The sequence below is a fragment of the Gossypium hirsutum genome, chromosome D07, assembly GCF_007990345.1.
Source record: "Gossypium hirsutum isolate 1008001.06 chromosome D07, Gossypium_hirsutum_v2.1, whole genome shotgun sequence".
In the NCBI taxonomy this organism is placed as follows: domain Eukaryota; kingdom Viridiplantae; phylum Streptophyta; class Magnoliopsida; order Malvales; family Malvaceae; genus Gossypium; species Gossypium hirsutum.
Window position 1 is genome coordinate 54,249,754 of NC_053443.1, and position 12,125 is coordinate 54,261,878.

The following is a 12,125-nucleotide window of genomic DNA, read 5'->3' on the forward strand; positions in this document are numbered from 1 at the left end:
AAAAAAATTTAAATTTCATATCATCATTTTAATTAGAATAAAGTATTTAGACTAACTAATTGTAACACCCCTCACCCAGCTCGGTTGTCGGACCCAAATTACGGAATGCTACAACAAACACCAAAATATTCACACACAAATTATAACATTGAATTTAATTAAATTAAATTCATTAAATTAATCCAAATTCATGCATAATAGAAGTTATTAGTAAACTAGGGACTAAATCAAGCATACAAACATAGTTTAATAGATTCGAGCATGATTAGGGACCAATCTGAAAAATTTTAAAACTTTGGAACTAGGTACCGGTACTTGATCATATGAACAATAAAACAAACAGAATGCCATCTAGGAAAAAAAATTAGTCTCTCTACTTATCGAGTTTAAAAATTTAGGTCTATTTGTTAACATTGTTAAAAAAATTTCGCGTTGGTGTGGCATTTTGAGAAGAAGAAAAAACTTCGTACCCCATGTAGGAAAAAATAGCAATGTAACGAACTTGAATTTAATAAAGAATTTTAACGGTACTAACAATTTTTAAAATTTCATATCATCGTTTTAATTAGAATAAAGTATTTAGACTAACTAATAGCATTATAAAAGCTAATATTAAATATTAAAACTCAAATTTAAATAAAGTATAATGATCAAATTGAAATTTAACCATTCTTATAATTTAAAAAATAAAGGGATTGAAATTATAATCTAAAAAATAAAGGGATTGAAATTGAAATTTAGTGAAGGTGTTAGAGCCTACCTTTTATATATAATTGTATAGATATCATAGATTAGATTTTAATGTGAACTTAAAACAAAATTTTCTTTGCAATTGGAAGTTAAAATTTTTACAAAAAAAATTATATTTTAACTTTTTTTTTTATCTTTGACACTTTCTTCAGCCATTTGAGAAGGGGAGAAGTAAAAAAAAAAATAGGGCTAAAATTAAATTGTAATTTTTATAATAATAAAATTTTAATTTCATCATTTTAATAGTCTATTTATTTACAATTTTTAAACAATTAAATTAATTTTTTATCATTTTTAGAAATGTCAAAATACGAATTTATCTTTATTAATTTAAAATTTTAAAAATTTTAATTTACTTAAAAAGGACCGAGGTGCATGGTGCTTGTCATCCCCTAACTACCCCTGCATTTGAGAATAATGGAAATTAAATTAATCAATGCGATTATTATATAAACTCCATTATAGGTAAAATTTCAGTTTCCTGAAAAAAAAATAATGGTAAGAATTAAAATTAGACTAAGGGTCTGTTTGTTTGGCAGTAAAATGTTTTCCGTAAAATGATTTCTGGAAAATGTTTTACTTTTCTGTAAAATGATTTACTGGAAAATATTTTCTGGTGTTTGGTAAATCTGTGTAAAATATTTTTTACTGTTTGGCAGATTTCCTGAAAACATTTTCTGGAAAAGTTATTTTTACATATATTAATATATATTTATTAATATATATTAATAAATTGTTTTTACATATGTTGCAATGATTTAATTATAATAATACTCAATTATTAAGCTACAGTATTAATCGTTATAAATTGAAAAAAACTAATATCAAATAAATTATTTGTAATTGTGTTAAAAAAACAAGTATTGAATAATTATAAATTGCTACGAAACCACAATGAGTACTAGAAATAATAATATTATTCAAATACATAATTAATGGTACACCACATAGTAACAACATTGTCTAGTGCATAATATTACTCCACATATATCCAAATACATAATTAATGGTACACCACATAGTAAGAACATTGTCCAAGTGCATAATATTATACCACATAAATGTATCAATATCTTCAACCCTGAGAAAATTTTTGAAGCCAAATTTTTTTATGCTTCTTATTTTTAACCAAAAAAATTTTGGCCTCTGATTCATGACTCCCTAGATAATCAAGCGCAGAACACAAGAAGTCTTCATCAAATCCTTTTTCCTCCATCGACATCACTTGTTCGTAAAGCTGTGATGTATTATCGGCAGTAAATTTTTCCAAAGTATTAGCAATTTTGCCAAGTTGTTCACCCACAAATTTAATTTGTTCATCAACGATACTTTCTTGACCACTTTTTCTTTTACGTTTGGATGTGCCAGATGAAGATACATTTGTTCTTACCTCTTCAGCCTCTTCATTGTTGCAGTCTACAGGCATTGAATCTTCATTACCATCATCCAAATCTATGTCAGCAAATGTTCTGGCAAAACTCACTGTTGCCATATCTTTGCCAACAACCACAGCCATTTCATCATAATGACCAATGCTTTTATTCAAAAATGGTTCATACTTCTTGTGTGCCTGTTGGATATTATACACAATTAGAATAGCAAGTAAAAAACAATTGAAATATACTTAACATATATAGATACATATATTACCATCACTGCTGCATCATATGTCACTCTATCACATGTGATCATTTTCATGTTATCATCCCATCCAAAACCACTTTCAGCTCGAATTTTGCATATAATCTGCCACTGGTTTTTTACTGTCCTCAAATGATTTTCCACATGCTTCGCATCGCATTGGACTTGGAATCTTTCTAAAATGGCGTCAACAACTCGATTAATAGAAACTGCTCTGAAAGTATTATAAGGTTTATTTCTTTTTCGAGCCTCCTCTGCTAGAATTTCAAGGAAAACATGTTCCATCGGTTTTGTCCACCTGAATTGCTTGGAGGTCCCTTCTTTGTTGCCCTTACCCATTCTACAAAATAAATTCAACCATTTCAATATCCAACAAGCTTAAAACATAATAATAAATTCAATATCCAACAAGCTTAAAATATAATCAATATCTAACAAATTCAAGACATATATCAAAATCCAACAAACTAAAATTTCAATATCATTATCCAACCAACATTTACAAAACAACATTCAAAAAATTTAATACTAAAACATACATAACATAGAAATAACAACCTTAAGCCCAAACCTAAATATTTCTAGCCATATAATCAGTCCACATAGTTTGTGCAATTCAATCTCTCTTAGCAGACCATTCTCTTGCTTCTTGTCTTTCTTCGCGCTCCGTGAGAGTTGATATTATCAAATCAGACTCAGACCCCTCGTATAATCCTTGATTAAGTAAATCACTAGGATCAACTCCCATTATATGATTATGAATGATACAACAAGCCAAAACTATATCTACTTGAGTTTGAAAATTCCAAAATGGTTCAGCATCTAATACACGAAACCGTTTCTTCAAAATCCCAAAAACACGTTCAACAGTGATTCGTAATTATGAATGACAAAGATTAAAGAGTTCCTTTGCATTTTCAGGCCCTTCAGCACCGAACTCTTTTAAATGATATCGGACACCACGATATGGGGTAATACATCCATTTCGGATGCCATATCCAGCATCAGCAAGATAATATTTACCTACAATTTTACAATACATAATTAATACTAATAAATTATGAGCTTATTAGAACTATTTGCTATTTTATGATAAATATTACCTTCCGGAATTCTTAATCCTCTTAGACGTGAAAGTGCATCACTTAAAATACGAGAATCATGTGCACTACCTTCCCAACCAACTAGAACATAGGAAAATTTCAAATCAAATGTAATGGCAGCCAATACATTTTGTGTCGTCCCCCCTTTACGGCTACGAAATCTTCCTTGCATGCTAAGTGGAACGGATGCACGAATATGAGTTCCATCTAATGCTCCAATACAATCTTTAAAATAAGGATAAAACCTTGGATTGTTTCTAATTTCACTAGGAGTTGACTCATCAGGTAATCTAATAACTAGTCTATACAATTTCAAAATAGCTCTCATTACAACCCTAAAGTAACGGTGAACTGTCTCAGTTGATCTATAATATCTAGATCCAATCACTCGAAACCTTACATTATGACCAATTATATGTAAAAATATAATTACTTGCTCCCTAATATTCACAGATTTTGTTGATTGTAACAAATGATTCATACTAAGAATATCACACAAATTAAAAAAAGCGATCGGTCTCATCCTTATCACATCAATACAATGCTGGTCACCACTATATAAAATACTATTAATATAATTTTCTCTTTCATAATCTCGATTCACACGAGAGCGAGAAGCAATTTTCTTCCTAGTTTCTAATTTTTTAATCCAAAGAGCCCCAAAAGCTAAAACTGAAGCCACGACTCCGACAATTGCAGTTTGATGTTGATTACGATCCATCTACACAAAATAATGCCACACAAATATATGATCACTACAAAAAGATGCAAGATTTTCATAAGATCACATAAAGTTACCATGACTAAGAGTGCATACATACATATCAAGCTAATTATAATTGAAAGTACCACTTAAAATGAAAGCATGAAAAATGAAAGCATTGAAAGTTCAAAAATGAAAAAATCGGTCCTGTCACTTCAATTTCTAAGGCTAAAAATTGGACTAAGCTTGTCCATAAAGCGGCCTTAGTTAAAGAAGAAAACGCAAAAAAGCTGCTTTTGCTATTGTTGTATGGATAATGCTAATATTGGCATTTACAATACAATTAAATAATGTTATACCAAATTTTTATTTAGTTTATATATTCAAATGTGACTTGAATAAAAATAGAATGTAAAGGGCCACCATAGTCGACTGAAGATGGCTACTTCAAGCCTATATTTTATTTCTGCCAAATTTTTTTTGTGTTCAGATTTTCTTTGCCATTTATAATATACGGGGTCGCGAATTGCGATACATTTTTCTCTACTTGTAAGCCCATTAACCAGTACACTATGAGAAGTTTCATGACTGAAATTAAATTTTGCCTGGTTTAGTTCATTGGTTTTTAATTTTTTTTTTTAAAAAACTGAACTTTTGGAAGAACAATTCCTGAATGTTTTACGTATGCTTAAATAGTAAGGAAGAAAGAAATGACAAAAAGCAGGTTATTTACAACAGCTCATAAGGAAGAAAGACATCATGAGGGGCAAAAATCTTCTAAACAAGACCCCAAACACAAGAGATGAGCTCCTCTTAATTGATAGAGAAATCAGCAAGAAATTTGCACAAAACGACAGTATCCAAAATGCTTGAAAGATAAATGTTAAAAACAACAATGGGATCACAACAAGGATTAAGATTTGCTAATGCTAGGTTGGGAAAATGAAACAGGGGGAGGATGGAAAATTCTCAATCTAGTGGCCAAAATTCATAATAACTTCATGTTTTTAAGGCAGAGCCATTAGACTAAAAGTTATTCCTTCCTTTCTTCCAATCAAGATGGTTAAATTAGATTCAAATGGGGGAAAATTTTGCTTCTCAGATCATTTGAGAAAGTAGGGGACTGTCACAAATATCTTTATTAGACAGTGCCATGCATATTGGCTTGTTGCACAGAAAGGAGATACTGCCAAACAAACAGACCCTATATGTAGTATTTAAAAAAAATCAGTAAAATAGAAAATTAAAGAAAAAGTTAAAAAATTATCAACTTTTTAAGTTTTGAACTAAACAATAAAACTGGTTATGGCAGAGATCTTCTAGTAGTCATTTTAACATTGAATTTTCTAAGGAAATTTGGATTGAACTGAAAGTCTTATTGGTATTTTTGATTGGTTTGTTTCTCAAGCATAAACTTTATATATATGAGTTGCTAACAATTTTTAATATTCAAGAAATAAAAGATCAAATCTCAAGCATAAAGTCTCTCTATTTGACATTTTTAAACAAAAACTTAACAGTAAGGATAATCACCTCAACACTTCCTTTTAATCCATTAACTCAATGCTAAAACTAAACCATGGAATCAATTATAATGCAAAGGAATAAAAGCATTAACAATTTACTCCAGTAAAGAAGACCCACGGCATTCAGAACTACAACAACATCTATATACCCTGAGTTTCTTTTATCGTTGCAACTAGAAGGGGAGGAATAAGTTGAATACAGATCACACAATGGTCTTGTAAGTGCTGAAAAAGTTGGGTGCTCAATAGCCCTGCAAAAATTAGAGGAACATCATTGTACTCAGAAACTACTTAAAAATTAGAGGAACTGGAAATGCTCTTAGTCCACTTCAGCTCAACATCTACTGTCTCCATGAAAAAAAAGGATTATTTAACCACTGGTGAAGCTAAAATCTCCACATGGGACGCTACTAATCTGCTATCCTATATGAAAGCTCAAAAACGCCCCAAGCAAGTTAACAGACATCCATGAATGCCTAATAAAATCGACAATGGAAACACAATACAACAATAGTAAGAATAGTTATGGGGTTTCTAAAATCCACGGTAACGTAAATGATGATAATCATTAACTATACAAAAAGAAGTGAACATTAGAGTATTAAGCTTAATTCGTTTAAGAAATTCAGCAACCCTAAAATTACACAACAAAATGCGATAAAATAAAGTTAAAATTCCAACTAAGGAATAAACAAATAAAAAAACGATAAGAGATAAGAAATGAATCGGGTCAATCGCATCTACTAACTGAAGCTTTGAAGGTAGAAATGTTGAGATTTTTATACAGAAAATAGCAAGAAAATTAAAAGGGAAAGCTTCCCTGTAGTGAAGAATTGGGGGTCGAGTGGTGTAGGGAAGAAGAGGATGAGTTTTCATCCTTCTTCCGATTTCTGGAAAATCCAGCAAAAAACCACCAATTTCATAAAAAACTTGAAGCTTTTGGCTGACTCACCGACAGATCTATGGAGCAGAAAGATGGAGAAGGAAGATGCTGAGAGACAGAGATGGCAAGGCAGAGATGAGGAGAGGCGGAAGCTTTGAGGAATGGAAAATGTCTGCTGCTTAGAAGAGAACAGAAAATGTCTGCTTAGAGAAGAATGGAAAATGTCTTACCAATTTTGAAGCCGTAAGACAATTTCCGGAGGAATGGGCTTGATTTTACCGTGTTTTGGAAAATGGTTTCCTAAAGGAATTCATTTTCGCCCAAACAAACACCGGAAATGATGTAAAATATTTTCGGGAAACCATTTTATAGCAAACAAACGCACCCTAAAATTTCAAAAAATACCATTTTTTTAAAATTATAAAAATAGGCTGAAATTTTAAAAATTTACGAGAATGGGCTAATAGCGTTTATCAAAATCGACCCATTTTCTTAAATTTTCAAAATTTCGATCTATTTCCATAATTTTTTTAAATGACATGTTTTGGTATTTCGGCCTTCAAATTATTTTCTAGACAAATTAATATTGTAATCTGCCTCGTCATAAAATTTTAATTAATCTATTTTATTTGTTTTCTATTTTTTAAAACTATATAATTTTCCAATTTATAAAATTTATTTTTTAAATAATTAATTTTAATTCGTCTTTTTTCAAATATATTATTTATATTAGATTTTATACACCCACGATGTGAGTGAACAAAAATTTTTTATATTAAAAGTATATTTATAAAAACATTTAAACAAATAATTATTAATTATATAAATTTGTTGTTCTCTGTTTAATTCTTAGTTAATGTTTTCCAAATATTTTATTTTAGTGTTTTCATAACTAGGCTGGTGTCAAGTTGGTTCGTGACACCAACTTAATCAACCGTTTTATATATAGTATAGATAAAACCATACCGCAAAGTTTGTTTGGATTTTACTTTATGAAATATTTTCACTTGAGAAATAATGTTGAATTAATTTTATGGAAAAAGTATAAGAATAGTCACCCAACTATTTAATCTATTCTATTTTGGCCATCGAACTATTAATTTTTTCATTTCAGTCACTCTTCTGTTAGTTTCCTAACAAAACTCTAACACGGGCTTTGCTTTATTGACCTAATAAGAAATGTAACCCTCTAATGTTTACATATTCTATCAATTTGATCCTAAATATAAAAAATTAACAAATTTAACCCTCAATATTTACAAGATTTATCATTTTGGTCCTATTTATAAATTTTAAAAAAAATCTTAAATTTTTAGAAGGTAAATATAAAAATATTTTAAAGACTTTTGTACCTAAAATGATTTTCAACAATATCTTCTACTTTGTTATTTCTTTCGTTCAATTGACGAAGTTAGAAATATCAAATGTCATTACCTTGACTTACAATCTCCCCAATACTTTAGGTAGAAATGATAAAGACACAAGAACACTTAAGCTTGGAGCTGATATTATCTCTTCAATAAAGAGTAAGGCCGTTGGAGTTTGTGTCATCAACCCAATCATTTTTTTAGGTTTATAAATTTGTTAATTTTGAGCTTCTTCTGGGGTTTTAATTTGAACTAGATTGACAAATTTTGAAAAAATTAAGAGCTAAAGTTGTTGATTTTTTAAATTTATGATCAAATTGATAGAATTATCTAAACATTGGAGGTATAAATTTATATTATGCCAATAAAAAAAGCTCACTTTAGATTTTCATTACTAAGTTATCAGCCAGAGTGACAAAATATTTAATTTCAAAAAGTTAAATGACTAAATTGAAAAATGAATAATTAGATGAACAAAATAGAACAAATCAGATAGTTCAATGATTATTCTTGTACTTTGCCCTAATTTTATATCAAGAACGTTGAGAAATTTTATTAAAATTTTTAACATGTAATTTTATAAAAGGACTGTATTTAATAAATATATATTTAAGACATTGAAAATATGACTAAGTTTAGTCATGGAAAGAAAAATATTTGACTTATAATTTTTTTAATAGAAATAAAAATAATGTGATCCCTTTGTATTGATCTGCAGAGGCGAATCTAATGGGCTTGTAGGGCCCGGCCCCCCTAAAATGAAATTTTGTTATTTTTATCTTTTAGAAAGTTTTAAAATTTTAAATTAATAAAGATAAAATTGCACTTTGGCTCCCTTAAAATTATGAAAATTTAATTTAACCCTTTAAAAATTATAAAGACATAGACTATTAAAAATTAAAATTTCATTTCGGCCCTCCTAAAAAAGTTTTTTTGGCTTCGCCCTTGTAAATCTGATGATCAGGGTGTTCATTACCTCAAGTGTGGCTTGAATTCGGGTCACATTAATCGCATTGTTGTTAGGACATTATCCTCCTTTATAATTCAATATATATATTTTATAAAACAATACATTAATTTTACTTAATTCACATTTTTATCTATCAAACATTAATTTATGTTAGTATTGAAGTTTTTATGTTATTAAATTAAAAGAGAGAGAGAGAGAGACGTAACTGTTTTAAAAAAGCTTAGTAATCTTCATTTATGTTGCAAGCTGTTTTAGAGAAAGGGTGGTTGATGTGACTTGTCCGCATTGCCAGACTTTTTCCTTTGTACTAGTTCAATTCTTATTCATTTAATATCAACATAAGGTGTTTTGGCCAAAATTAAGCGTATGTCTCGGTTTAAAAGAAAAAGTAGGGTTTTTTCTTGAAAAATAATGAAATAGATCGATTCTGAAGAGAGAACGTATAAATGCATCTTGTAGGATACTTTCTCAAGTGAAGCGGCATAAGTCCGGTAAAAAATGCACCTTATAGGATGCACTTTCAAGTGACGTGGAGAAGAAAGGGTGAAAATGCGTTTTATAAGGCCACCAGTGCAAGTTGTAGGGAGTATACCATCATTTATTAACAATCATATGTTAAAACTCAATATTACTTGTGGATTGCCCACTAGTGTAACTTGATAGCATGCCCACATAAGTGTTTCCAACATAGAACTTCAATGTCCCGAAGTTGAAATCAAAGGCAATCACAGGGTGTCGAGTTGGGGTCTCCAAGTTTGGGTTACCAACTAACCCTGACTGTATGCCAAAGTTGTAATCGATGGCTGAAATGGATGAATGCCTTCCCGTTGATGATTCTAGTATTTCCCGATACGAGCTTTGTAATAACGCTGTGAAATCGCCGCACAACCATGTGATTGAACTTTCTGCTTCCTATTCCAAAAACAAATTTATTTGAATTGTTGTTGAACTCGAACCACCTTCCACAACGTTGACAACTTGAGTATATAACTCTAGTATAACATTTCCACTAGAGCAATGCGTATCGAGCATTGCTTTGACTTCCATGTCGTCTTTGAGCTCAAATGTATCATATCTAACAAGGCTCATTGACGTTAGATATCTATATTTCAAGCTCGAAATTATCCTCTAACTTGAAGTCAATAATTTCCTTCTAATTCTTGACCGAAGCTCATTCAATTTTATGCATTGATTGAAAGCAAATTCTGTAAATTGGGATGATATAAAAATGACCCTAATGTCAATTTCATGAATTTGACTATCGTAATCAATAACGGCTCTAATTTGTCTACTCATCTTGGCCAAAAAAACTTGTTTCACATGTTTAAAACAAAAATATTATACACAAAAATAAGTATTCATTAACCAAATTCAAACAATGACACTTGCTTGAACTAATTTATTTTGTTGGATCGATTTTTGAACTTCGGATTTTTAACATCAACAATCTTCCCCTTATACAAATCTTCTGCTTTAAAATTAACTATGAAAACCTCTTCACATCAATATTCATTTTATAGGAAACTCTACTCTTGAATATGAAACATAATTTCAAATTGTTGAAAAAGATTGGGCATGACAAGTAAAAAAAAAAACGCTTCTAACAAGAAGTGGTTTTTTTGAAAATTTTCTGAAGATTCCTATTGTGCCACAGAAAGATGGGATGTAAATTTTATCCTGAGATTCTCAGGTTTTAGAAACTTATCCCGAGATTCTTAGTTTTTTCAGAATTAAAATTGGCATGGGGCAAGGCAAAAACACACCTTATAGGATGCGTTTTCACCCTCTCTCCTTTGCGTCACCTAAAAGGGTGTCCTACAAGGTACGTTTTTGCCTTCTCTCTCCAAAATCAACCTATTTCTCTAATTTTTAAAAAAAGTGACCTAAATCCCTAGTTTTTCTTTTAAGTCGACATATATACCTAAATTTGTCAAAATTTCACTTGAATGTAGTAAAAATTTTAATTTATTATCAAAATATGTATTCTAAAAGATATTTATAAAAAAATTACAATTCAATACTCAAAATAAAAGTACTTCAAAATACAATACGGTGGATCTCGACATTAGTGAGTATTATGGCTAGTTTGACATTACTATTGTAATTGAGAAGTGTTTTTGAAAAGTTCAATTTAAAATAAGTGCTTTTAGAAAGTGTTATGGAAAATGGATGTGAAAATGTGTAGTTTGTAATTTAAGATGTTTGACATTGTTGTAAAAAATTGCGATGGAAAGTTAAAATTTTCATTTTAGACGTGATGTTAAGAATTTAAAAAATTAATTTAAACCATACTTAAATAATTTAATATAATTATATATAAAATATACATTTTAAATACTTTCCAATAATTAATAAGCTATTTGTAAATTTAATTATATATGAAATATATTAAAATTTTAAATATGATGATAAATCATATTTAAACAAATTAATATAATTATATTTATAAATAATATTTAAATAATATAATATAATGATACATAAAATATTTAAATTAATCTTAATTTTTAAATATATTTTAAAAAATTAATACAAATAAGGATATTTTAATTATTTACCGTTCAAAACGCAAGACTCAAAAACTTTTGTGTTTGGGTGAAAAAGTGGTTTTCCACTAAACTTTCAGGGGCGTATTTGGCATGACTTATGGGTATGAAAAGTACTTTTCCACCCAGCATTTTCGAATGATAAATAAGTTAAAATATATAGTAAATTTTTATACTTTTCAAAAATTTAAAATTTAGTTTATATATATTTTTAGGAATTTAACCCTTGTACTTTTTAAATTTTAAAATTTATGTTCAACTTTTAATACTGTTAATTTTTTTAGTTAAATTTAAGTTCATTATAACATCAATTTTTAATTACACAGCTACCAAGTGAGTGTACTTTTACAAGATATCACCCCAACAAATTTAACAAAAAATATTACAATGTTAATAACTGGACCTAAAATTTAAAATCTAAAAAATAAAAAGACTAAGTTCTTAAAAATAAAAATATGAGATTTAAATTTTAAATAATAAAAAAGTGACATATTTTAACCAAACAAATATTATATCCAAATTTTCTTTGAAAATTAAAGAATTTTATCTAAATAAAAGGAATAAAATTATTCTATATTACTTGTTGAGACCTATGGCTATACTTATAAACTCCACGGGTGAAGGTAATTCTTTTTT

At 28.9% G+C, this 12,125-nt stretch overlaps 1 long non-coding RNA gene across 1 annotated transcript; it reads right to left on the minus strand.

The window, feature by feature from the left end:
* Positions 1–5,668: 5,668 nt before the first annotated feature.
* Positions 5,669–6,994, minus strand: LOC107925721 (uncharacterized). The gene is made up of 2 exons (XR_001692046.2): positions 6,676–6,994; positions 5,669–5,974 (listed from the first exon to the last, which is right to left on the minus strand). It is a non-coding gene; the product is annotated as an uncharacterized lncRNA (long non-coding RNA).
* Positions 6,995–12,125: the final 5,131 nt, after the last annotated feature.